General features: G+C 42.9%; 1 protein-coding gene across 7 annotated transcripts in view; it reads left to right on the plus strand.

The window, feature by feature from the left end:
* The first annotated feature begins 4,917 nt into the window (after positions 1-4,917).
* The window catches only part of LOC117419351 (rab-3A-interacting protein-like), a 32,217-nt gene continuing 24,595 nt past the window's right edge, over positions 4,918-12,539 (plus strand). For 6 of the 7 annotated variants that reach the window (XM_058985604.1, XM_058985607.1, XM_058985608.1 and 3 more), the window contains exon 1: positions 4,918-5,110. The gene's annotated coding sequence lies outside the window, so the exon portion shown is untranslated. The remainder of the gene's footprint in view (positions 5,111-12,539) is intronic. The other variant, XM_058985610.1, reaches the window with a different exon arrangement.

The following is a 12,539-nucleotide window of genomic DNA, read 5'->3' on the forward strand; positions in this document are numbered from 1 at the left end:
TTTCCTAATTGCTTATGCCTCAAAAGTATAGAAAATGGCTATTATTCCCCACAAACTTTACTTTTGTGACCAGGACAGTGATATTTTGAAATTTACCTATTTTCCAGAACATTCCAGATAGATTCAGTGCTGAGTAAACTTGGAGTAACTTCTAGAACTTTCTAGAACTTTCCAGTAATATAAATAGTAGTATAAATACAGGGGCCTTAAGCCCACCAGTTCAGTTTAGTTCCAGCTGCCTAAGTGGATACATATCTGCATTTTTCTGAGATGGCATCAAGAGGCTGCAAGCATCCGGCAGACGCATTTTGCTATGTCTGCGGCCAATTTATCAAGACAAGAGCGAAAAAGTACTCCGTGGAAGCATCTGCTAAGATGTGTGAGGTCTACAAGGCGTATTTCGGCATGCCTGTCGGGGATCAAGACAAACCCTGGGCACCTCATTTCACCTGCGAGCACTGCAAAAAAACTCTGGAAGGTAAGATGGACAATTGTTGCTTGGAATTTTATGTTATAAAATTTGTTAAAATTTTTAAAATTGTAAAAGATTTTAATTTTAAAATGTTTTACAATTTTCAATGTTATTGAAAAAATATATCATATATGAAAAATGTTGCGAGAATCTCTTACACATTAGTCATGGGTGAAATAAATGTATTTTTGTAGGATGGTATAGAGGGGAAAAGAGAGCCATGAAGTTCGCTATCCCAAGAATTTGGCAGGAACCCACTGAGCACTCAAGCAACTGCTACTTCTGCATGGTGGACCCTTCCAAGCGGACTGAGTTCTCTGTGGGGAGGAACAACGTCATGTGGGAGCCACTGGTGGACCCCCGGAAGGTGCTGATGCCACCACTGCACATCAAATTGGGCCTTATGAAACAATTTGTCAGAGCTCTAGGCCTTCAAGTACCTTCAAGACTTCTTCCCTAAGCTGTCTGAGGCAAAGGTCAAAGCCGGTGTCTTCGTCAGACCACAGATAAAGAAGATCCTGGAGTGCAATGAATTCCCCAAGAAGCTCACTAGTAAGAAGAAAGCGGCTTGGAACAGCTTTGTCGCAGTGGTTTGGGGCTTCCTGGGCAATCACAAGGCCGAAAACTATGTGGAGCTAGTTGAGACTCTGGTGAAAAACTACAGCACAATGGGCTGTAGGATGTCCCTCAAAGTCCATATCCTTGATGCTCATCTTGATAAATTCAAGGAGAACATGGGAGCGTACTCGGAGGAGCAAGGCGAGCACTTCCACCAGGATATACTGGACTTTGAACGCCGCTACCAAGGACAGTATAACGAGAACATGATGGGAGACTACATTTGGGGGCTGATTCGTGAAAGTGATTTACAGTATAATCGTAAATCTCGAAAAACTACTCACTTCTAAATCTTTTGTAGTAATTTTTGTATTACTTTAGTATAAATACATGTTAATTTGGATTCATATGTTGTTTTTTTTCTGACTATGTGAACGAAAAGACACAAATTCGCCTGTTTTCTCATTGGAAATAGGTACATTTCAAAATATCACTGTCCTGGTCACAAAAGCAAAGTTTGTGGGGAATAATAGCCATTTTCTATACTTTTGAGGCATAATCAATTAGGAAATAACACTTACTACCCAGGAACAAAAATTGTGTTACATAGTGTTATCATTATTTATTTGAGGAGAGGCTACTTTGTAGTTTTTGAAGCATTTTTAACTGGCATTATCTAGCTATTATTTAAATGGGCTATTTAACTATATATAGTTTTTATGACAGCTAACTCTAATTGTGTTAAATCTATTATTAAAAGAACATAGCCCGAGATGCTTTTATGACTCCTCCATATAAAGTAAGAAACTGAAGCCTAAAAATGATACATTTCTTGGTGTTTTCCTACACAGTGATAAAGCACACATTTCAAGTGTTGAGCTTCATAGCCATCTTGAAATGTCACTGGTCTGGTTACGGGCACATCTAACTTGACTGTCCTCAGAATAAAACGCAGCAATTTGTAGCCAAAAAGAAGGATTTCAGTTTTTCCTGTGAAGAAATATCGATTTAGAAAGTATCACATTCCACGAATACAGCTTGTGTTCTGATGAATGGGTTCATGCCAATACAGTAGAGCCTTTAACACGATATTTCCGAGCTGAGTTAAAGCTCCACCGCGAGGTCCTGCTTTATACCTAACCTACAGTAATTGTAATTCATTGCGCAGTTTTCCACGTAGTTTAGTACTTTGTGCACTCTGGTAGGAGGTACACTCAAACCCTCTGTCCCCTGCAGCACTCAGTGGGTATTATTAGGAAAAAGGGATCCTCAACTGTGTTTGTTATGTATTATAGGACACCAGTAATCTTACTTCATATTTCATTTTCATATATATATATATATATATATATATATATATATATATATATATACAGTGCCTTGCGAAAGTATTCGGCCCCCTTGAACTTTGCGACCTTTTGCCACATTTCAGGCTTCAAACATAAAGATATGAAACTGTAATTTTTTGTGAAGAATCAAACAAGTGGGACACAATCATGAAGTGGAACGAAATTTATTGGATATTTCAAACTTTTTTAACAAATAAAAAACTGAAAAATTGGGCGTGCAAAATCATTCAGCCCCTTTACTTTCAGTGCAGCAAACTCTCTCCAGAAGTTCAGTGAGGATCTCTGAATGATCCAATGTTGACCTAAATGACTAATGATGATAAATAGAATCCACCTGTGTGTAATCAAGTCTCCGTATAAATGCACCTGCACTGTGATAGTCTCAGAGGTCCGTTTAAAGCGCAGAGAGCATCATGAAGAACAAGGAACACACCAGGCAGGTCCGAGATACTGTTGTGGAGAAGTTTAAAGCTGGATTTGGATACAAAAAGATTTCCCAAGCTTTAAACATCCCAAGGAGCACTGTGCAAGCGATAATATTAAAATGGAAGGAGTATCAGACCACTGCAGATCTACCAAGACCTGGCCGTCCCTCTAAACTTTCAGCTCATACAAGGAGAAGACTGATCAGAGATGCAGCCAAGAGGCCCATGATCACTCTGGATGAACTGCAGAGATCTACAGCTGAGGTGGGAGACTCTGTCCATAGGACAACAATCAGTCGTATACTGCACAAATCTGGCCTTTATGGAAGAGTGGCAAGAAGAAAGCCATTTCTTAAAGATATCCATAAAAAGTGTAGTTTACAGTTTGCCACAAGCCACCTGGGAGACACACCAAACATGTGGAAGAAGGTGCTCTGGTCAGATGAAACCAAAATCGAACTTTTTGGCAACAATGCAAAACGTTATGTTTGGCGTAAAAGCAACACAGCTCATCACCCTGAACACACCATCCCCACTGTCAAACATGGTGGTGGCAGCATCATGGTTTGGGCCTGCTTTTCTTCAGCAGGGACAGGGAAGATGGTTAAAATTGATGGGAAGATGGATGGAGCCAAATACAGGACCATTCTGGAAGAAAACCTGATGGAGTCTGCAAAAGACCTGAGACTGGGACGGAGATTTGTCTTCCAACAAGACAATGATCCAAAACATAAAGCAAAATCTACAATGGAATGGTTCACAAATAAACATATCCAGGTGTTAGAATGGCCAAGTCAAAGTCCAGACCTGAATCCAATCGAGAATCTGTGGAAAGAACTGAAAACTGCTGTTCACAAATGCTCTCCATCCAACCTCACTGAGCTCGAGCTGTTTTGCAAGGAGGAATGGGCAAAAATTTCAGTCTCTCGATGTGCAAAACTGATAGAGACATACCCCAAGCGACTTACAGCTGTAATCGCAGCAAAAGGTGGCGCTACAAAGTATTAACTTAAGGGGGCTGAATAATTTTGCACGCCCAATTTTTCAGTTTTTTATTTGTTAAAAAAGTTTGAAATATCCAATAAATTTCGTTCCACTTCATGATTGTGTCCCACTTGTTGTTGATTCTTCACAAAAAATTACAGTTTCATATCTTTATGTTTGAAGCCTGAAATGTGGCAAAAGGTCGCAAAGTTCAAGGGGGCCGAATACTTTCGCAAGGCACTGTATATATATATATATATATATATATATATATATATATATATATATATATATATATATATATATATATATATATATATATATATATAATTTGCTCAGAAGAGCCAACTGTATATCTATATATCTTTTTAGGATATTTGCAATGAACTTCAAGATATAAATACAGTAGCTAGTGACTTGCACATATGCAAACGCTTTGTGAATGGGGCTGAGTATCTCGTAGGTTAGCAATAAGCGTGTTAACGTGATTTCAGCTGATCCCTGAAAGACCCAGCACACATTAAGAGTCTTGGCTCCCCGTGTTAATGTACAGCGCTGTTGGAGGTAATGCACTCAGGGCTACATCATGTTATCGATTTTTTTTCATCTAATCCTAAACCAATTTACTGAATTGATTTGTGAGCTGCAACCGTGTCTTTGGTGAGCCTTAGAAGGAAATCTAAACAGATTGTCCAATAAAGTGCACATGACAGTGTATGTGAACCACAGTGATTTTTAACAAAGGCTTGAAGGTGGTGATTCACATGGTCTGCCCACACTCACGATGCGATCAGAAGTCCAGTTACACTCAATGCTTACTCCCCATGCAGCAGCAAACAAGGCAGAACATCATGCAAGTGTAAGGAGGATGATTGAATGCATTTGTTTCCCACTGCACCCCACTCAGACCACTTCTGGTGGTGTTTTAGCCTACTTTACCAATATGCCAATACCATTTTAGTATAAAACATACTCTTGTCTATGCATTCTAGTTGTGATTTTTCAAATATGCAAGTAGGATAGCATTATTTTTGCAGCGTTAATCCTCCAGTCGGTAGGTGGCGGTATTGTGTTCAGCTCAGCTCGCTGTGGCGTCTGGTAAACACAAGCGACAGGAGCGCATGCGTAGTTTACAGCCACGCAGAGGGAGAAGCAGGTATAACAGGCGGTGTACTGTGGTATACTGTTGTGTAGTGTATCTTTCTTGTGGGTCCATTCATGTCCGAAAGAAAACGTACCGTGAAAACTGGGGACTGTAATCCGCTTTTCCTATTCCTTTCGTAGTGAGGTTTGAGGAGAACGTCTGCATCCGTTCAAACAAGGTAAGATCCGTGTATTGTACAGTCTCTCCATAGCAAACCCAAGACAGCTGTAATTTGATATTCTCAGGTACAGTAGCTAGCTACCTTCTTGACCAAGACAGTGTAGCTTGTACTGCCATTGGCAAATTTGTGTTTTATATGACTGAGATTTTTATTTTCAGACGCCTGACCATTACATAACGTTAATACCTACAAAGAAGCTTGTTGCTGTGCGCGATTAATTCACATTGCCCTTACCAGGCAGTGGTGTACAATGAGTTCACGGTAATGTTTTTACATTTATACTATAATTTAATTTGTTTCAGTATAGTAATATCATAAGGTAAACCCATCCGTTGGAAACAAGATCAATTGCTGTGGAGATGCTGATAACGCCTTGGCTTGACATTGACAATCTTATTATTATACAATCCTTGTGGAGCAGACTCTCAGGTAACGAGAATGTCATTACAGTAGTTCTGTATAACCACTGTGGCACCAAAACGACATACTGGCGGATTGTCTGTTTACTGTATTGTGAGTAAACCGGATTTAACAATCCTAGTACAGTACTAGTAGTACGATGGAAAGAATAGGGTGCTGTCTCAGAGTGGCTTTAAATAATTCCAGACGGTTTGGTTTCAAAATTGGTCTCTATCCTAAATAAAAGTCCTTACCTGCTCGAGACTAAATGACAACCTGTACCGATGTAATAGTCACATGTGAATCATACACGGCAGATTGAGTACCCCTAGACGTAACACCAGTCTGGCGATTTATTATTATTATCATTATTATTATTATTATTATTATTATTATTATTATTATTATTATTATTATTATTATTGTTGTTTTACTTGATATCTAGTTTTTTATGCATGAGGCATTACTATGAGTTGGAAATTATATACAATTGCGAGCAAGATGCAGCAACATTTGAGCAGAAGGTTAATTTGTATTTCATATCCAATATAAATAAACGTATCACTGTTGATAACGTCTGTTCTAAAATATACATTGTAACAAAATATGTCAACTATATAAACGTCTGTACAAATGGGTCAGTTCAACACGTGACTGACACCTGACGCATTTAAAACAGGGTGCAGGTAACCTGGACGATATTTTTGAATATGTAGATAAGAGACCGACACAGCAGTCGTAGCTTGGCCTAGCACCAAGAAGACAACAATCGTGCACAAAAAATGTGACCGTACTTGACGATCTGGATAAACACATTTCAAACATTTTTCTAAAGAGCTTACTAATTGCATTGATCTATAGGCTTACCGACAAATAACAATAAAATGCAAAGCATCGATACTGGAGTGTCGGGAATGTGAAACTGGTCAGTGTGAAGAATGTGCACACTTACAGCAGTAGGTGTGTCATTTAGAACTGTAGTAGGATTGGGTGGTTTGGGAGTTCTGTTCTGGTTAAACTTAAAGCTTCCATGGTTGTTCCAATGTAAAGGAAGCAACACCAATATTTTCTGTAAAACCTTATCGGTATAATTAAACAGATTTTGAATGTCATAACACTCCAGATAAATGGCTTTATTGCACAAACTGCCACACAATCTGGAGAGCGTTATTGAGTCTATAAAATGACTACCAGGTGGTTAAGAAATGGCAATGAGGCAATGTGAGAACCAGTGAGGGTGGAATTGTACATACTGTACTGGACGGTAGTGTGAACAATGTGTGTATTGGGTTAGTGTTTCATTTTAATTTGTATTTGACTGAAATCAATCCAAACCAGATGGTAAAGTACAATACAGTACAGCAAGAAGCAGGCTTGCTTCACTTCAATGAAAGACACCCAGCAGCTCTGAATACATCCAGTAGTCAAATACAAAATAAGAAAACATAGTTTTACCTGGTCTGCATCCTGATAGACACTCGTAGCTAACAGATGATTTGCTATTATATTTAAGTACAGAACAAGCCGAAGGTAAACGCTCCATAGACAGTCTAAACCAGGGATGAGCAACTCGGGGGGCCCTTCCAGTCATAAGTGTTGTCATTTTTGTAATTGAACCAATTTAACCTCCACTCAAGTCTTCAGGCTGTAAATCAATTCACTAATACTGTACCTGTTCAACCTGGAGTAGAATAGCTTTCCAGGGCTGGAGAGGTGCTGGCTCAAGAGAGTTTAATTCTGGTTATAATTGTTCAAGAAAAGAAAACAAAAAACAACCTGTGCTGGGGTTTTATGTGCCAGCTGGGTATCTCATAATAAACCTGAGTGTTCAATTTCCAGGTCTTGCTGGTCAGTAGCAGTCGCTGGAATGTGCATCTCTGAGGATGATAGCTCTCAGGAATGGTGTTTAAAATGTCATGTAACAGCACGAGCATCAGCAGTACTCAAACAAACTACTTGCAGTAAGTGGACAGAGCTAAGTATCTCGTAATGTAAACAAACTGTCTGTCTTCTGGGACAACTGGACGAATCTAGTAAGCAGACAATAAATAATCAATTATTATTTTGTAATAAAATTTACTGGGCCCTGTAGCTTTTTTTTAATGAAACTGAAATCATTAAATACTAACGTCATGGAGTGTTTGGGATCCTCTCTAATGATGCCATACAGATTAGAAGTAGGCAAAACATATTGTGCCAGCTTTACAAGCCTTCGTTCCAGTGGATCTAAACTACTTGCTTTACTGTACTGAGAGGTTGCTATTGTAAAATGAAAATATTGTTTTCCATTTTAAAATGGTGCAAACTTTTCCACTGAAGAAGTCAAAGCTTAGTAATCCTGACCTGCTGTCACCCAGTAGTACCACCTGTGTATGAGAATGAAGTGCTTGCCAGGCTGCGTCTGTCTCGTAGAATAATGTAGCTGTCACACTCTGTATTTACAACATTCATTCATTCATTCATTATTTATTGTGCCCTTGTCATCTGAATGCATAAAGAAGGTATACTTAGCAGCTGGCAGCAATTAGAAGAATGTATGGGGGTTAGAGGGGGAGGGGAGGGGAGAGGAGGTTAAAAAGCAGCGTGGCTGAAAAGTAAAGAATGCATTGGGTCAGACACGGAAGCCTGGAGTTATATAACTACACACACGCATCAAAACAGTTTTAAGATTTCAAGAATGCTAGGGTAAAACTAGACTTATGCAGGCTAAAGAAAAGTGACCTTCAAAATACTGGAAAATACAAACGAACACTGGGAGGTTGACCTCATCTCTGCATTGAAACTGTCAAAGACCCAGAAAAACAAACATTAGGGTTTTAACAATGATACCTGCAAAGGCATTTCCCAGTCATTTTTATATTCCACAGCAAGGTAAGCAAACATTATGATTTCCCCAACAGGGATTATTATAACCCTGAGCCAGACTACTTAAAATAGTATTCTGAATTCAAAATTATAAAAAAATGTAGGTACTGTAGGTAATATATATATTTTTTTTAAATAAAATGTTCTGCTCTACAAAATACAAGTTAACAAGTTTGCTTCTGTGAAGATAATGTTTTGTGGTTTAGGTTTATGTGTTAAACTGTACTGTGCAGTGCATGAAAGCGAATGGGTAGGAGTGAGAATGAACAGCAAACCAACATCATTTTAATAATGGGCTTTTAGATCAGCATGTTTTTGTGGTCCAGTGGTTAAAGAAAAGGGCTTGTAACCAGGAGGTCCCCGGTTCAAATCCCACCTCAGCCACTGACTCATTGTGTGACCCTGAGCAAGTCACTTAACCTCCTTGTGCTCTGTCTTTCGGGTGAGACGTAATTGTAAGTGACTCTACAGCTGATGCATAGTTCACACACCCGAGTCTCTGTAAGTCGCCTTGGATAAAGGCGTCTGCTAAATAAACAAATAACAAATAATAAAATAATTAAGGAGATGAAACAGGCTGGCCTCTCGGTGAACCACAAGGCATTGATTCCTAATTTCTGCAGAGGGACCGGGGAGGGGGGGGGGGGTGGGATTGTGTCAGAATAGCCTGGGGTCTTTCTGCAGTGGGACCGGAGGGGAGGGGGGGGGGGCCTTTGTGTTAGAATAGCCTGGGGTCTTTCTGCAGTGGGACCGGGGGGTGGGGGGGTTGTGTCAGAATAACCTGGGGTCTTTATGTGTTGCTGCTTTACTTCCATGACCATTTCACCCCACCAGCGTCTTGTAGGTCAAAGCATGCAACTGGCTGAAAACATAGCAGCCAATAGGAGAAGCAGCTATTGGTTATTGACAGTAAGAAAATGTATGGAACTATTTTAGATACAATTACTTTCAAACAAATCCAGTACTTGGCCAATATTTAGCCTATACATTTATTTGATGTATTTTAATTCTAATATGATCAGGATATGTGTCTGAGATGATAAAGTGTAACCCTGGTCCATGAATTGAATGCTTGACCTGTAGAAATGTGTCGGCCATTGAAACTGTGCCAAAACTGTAGTCCAGTCAGTATTCTGTGTTTTGTCAAGCCTTGCGTTTTGACCTGCATGTTTGGGGAACACTATTAAATACCAACACTGTTAACTACAATATTACTGTAACTACTATTAACTACAGTACACTGGCTGTTTTTTTTTTATTGGCCCAGGTTTATTCTGTTGTTGGGTAATAAATAGCATTGTATTTAATAATTCAAGTAAGACTTTGTGGCAAAGTGCCCCGCCCCTGTGTGCATTTGTGTGTTCTGTGTTGTGTATATGCGTGCGTATGTTAATGTTGGTGTATAGTCATTGGTACACGGGATATAAACGGGTCTGTGTTTCACGTGTATTTAAAAAGTGTATATTTGTATTTAGGCACGGGATTGCACATCACGCACGTGCATTTAAAATATAATATGTGAACACGGGGTTTCACGTAATTAATTCACGTGCTGGGATTCAAGTGAATAATTAATTAGTAATTGAATCCCAGCACAACAGTATATATAGATGCACATTTTCACTCAGTGGTGGTTGGGTGTTCGGAAGAGGAGAACGGGTGAGAGAGAGAGGAGAGTTAAAAGAAGTAAAGATCATAAATATAAGTGTTTGTTCTCACCGTGTTTGTTTGTCTGTCCGTGCACCGTTTGTTTAGTGTTAGTCCGTTTTGTATGTCTGTTTATTTTGGCGTCAAGTGCCGTGTCCTGTTTTTGTACTGTTTACAACCCTTTTATTTGTTATTAAACGCTGAGTGCAGCCATTGCACTCAGCTCATCACAACCACTGTCTCTGTATTCTTTCCTGCTTCCGGTCTGACGCCACCCACTCTGGCCGTCTTTGTGACACGTGGTGTCATCGTGGGATAGCCGCGCCTCCAAGCGTCAGACCAGGAGGGGTCTGGAAAAAAAAAAAAAAAAAAAAAAAAAAAGGTCAATGGCAGAAGACGCCATCAAACTGCGGGGCTGGTTCCTAGAAAATGCTGGGCTGGAGGCCCAGTCTCTGCCCATAATCGTCCGGGCCCTGTGGATGATGGACAGTGAGAGATGGGAGGCCTATCAGGAGGAACACACCCCAAACACCTTGGAGGAAGGTGTGGAGTTTCTCCTCAGCTACCTGGAGGCAACGATAAAAGGAACAGCAGCCCAGGTAGCAGGCCCACCAGCAGAGGGTGAATGCCTGCTGTCCCCATCTCCACCAGCAGAGGGTGAGTACCTGCTGTCCCCATCTCCACCAGCAGAGGGTGAATGCCTGCTGGTTTTGCCTCCACAGCCCAAATGGGAGGAGCCTGAGCGTCCACAGCCCAAATGGGAGGAGCCTTAGCGTCCACAGCCCAAGCGGGAGGAGCCTGAGCGTCCACAGCCCAAGCGGGAGGAGCCTGAACGTCCTACGCCTGAGTGGGAGGAGCCCGAACATCCTACGCCTGAGTGGGAGGAGCCCGAACGTCCTACGCCTGAGTGGGAGGAGCCCGAACGTCCTACGCCTGAGTGGGAGGAGCCCGAACGTCCTACGCCTGAGTGGGGGGAGCCCGAACGTCCACAGCCCAAGAGGGGGGAGTCGGTGCGTCCACAGCCCAAAAGGGAGGAGTCGGTGCGTCCACAGCCCAAAAGGGAGGAGTCGGTGCGTCCACAGCCCAAAGGGAGGCAAGTCGGGGTTTCCACAGCCCTGGGACCCAAGCCACCAGCAGAGGGAAAATGCCTGCTGGTTCAGCCCCAAGAGCCGGAAGGGGAGGGGTTACAGGCTCAACCCCCTGAAAATTTTTGGGGGGGAGAAGGGCAGGATGCTGGTGTCCCCCAGCAGCCTCTCGCTATGCTGCTGAAGGCAGCACGGCGCGCACATGCCCAGCCGCCACAGCAGAGGGAGCCAGCACCGCCAGGAGCAGAGGAGCAGGAGCTGCCTCTGCCTCCGCCACCACCACCGCAAGGAGCAGAGGAGCAGGAGCTGCCTCTGCCTCCGCCACCACCACCGCAAGGAGCAGAGGAGCAGGAGCTGCCTCTGCCTCCGCCACCACCACCGCAAGGAGCAGAGGAGCAGGAGCTGCCTCTGCCTCCGCCACCACCACCGCCAGGAGCAGAGGAGCTGGAGCTGCCTCTGCCTCCACCACCGCCAGGAGCAGAGGAGCTGGAGCTGCCTCTGCCTCCACCACCGCCAGGAGCAGAGGAGCTGGAGCTGCCTCTGCCTCCGCCACCGCCTGGAGCAGAGGAGCTGGAGCTGCCTCTGCTGCCCGTACCTCCGCAGGGAGTACGGTGGCCGGAGCCCCAGAAAGGGGAGCTGCCGGCCACGAAGAAGGGGGATGAGGTCTGGAGACCACTTTCCCCAGCAGCAGTTTCGCTGCAGGAGTTCTTGTGGCCGGAGCCCCACAGGAGGGAGCTGCCGGCTATGAAGAAGGGGGAGGTCGGGGGACCACCTGCCCCCGCAGCTTTTTCGCTGCAGGACGGGACCAGCATGCTGTCAGCCGTGCCACTACCGGCAGGGGAGCTGACAGCATGTCCAGCCATGGGCCCACTAAAGCCTCCCTTCCCAGCCCGAGACTTTGGCCGGGACTGCTGGGTATTTAAGGGGGGAGGTGGCCGTTGAGGCCATGTGTGCTGCGCACAAGGGGGGGTATATGTGGCAAAGTGCCCCGCCCCTGTGTGCATTTGTGTGTTCTGTGTTGTGTATATGCGTGCGTATGTTAATGTTGGTGTATAGTCATTGGTACACGGGATATAAACGGGTCTGTGTTTCACGTGTATTTAAAAAGTGTATATTTGTATTTAGGCACGGGATTGCACATCACGCACGTGCATTTAAAATATAATATGTGAACACGGGGTTTCACGTAATTAATTCACGTGCTGGGATTCAAGTGAATAATTAATTAGTAATTGAATCCCAGCACAACAGTATATATAGATGCACATTTTCACTCAGTGGTGGTTGGGTGTTCGGAAGAGGAGAACGGGTGAGAGAGAGAGGAGAGTTAAAAGAAGTAAAGATCATAAATATAAGTGTTTGTTCTCACCGTGTTTGTTTGTCTGTCCGTGCACCGTTTGTTTAGTGTTAGTCCGTTTTGTATGTCTGTT

The sequence above is a fragment of the Acipenser ruthenus genome, chromosome 14 (genome assembly GCF_902713425.1).
Source record: "Acipenser ruthenus chromosome 14, fAciRut3.2 maternal haplotype, whole genome shotgun sequence".
Classification (NCBI taxonomy): Eukaryota; Metazoa; Chordata; class Actinopteri; order Acipenseriformes; family Acipenseridae; genus Acipenser; species Acipenser ruthenus.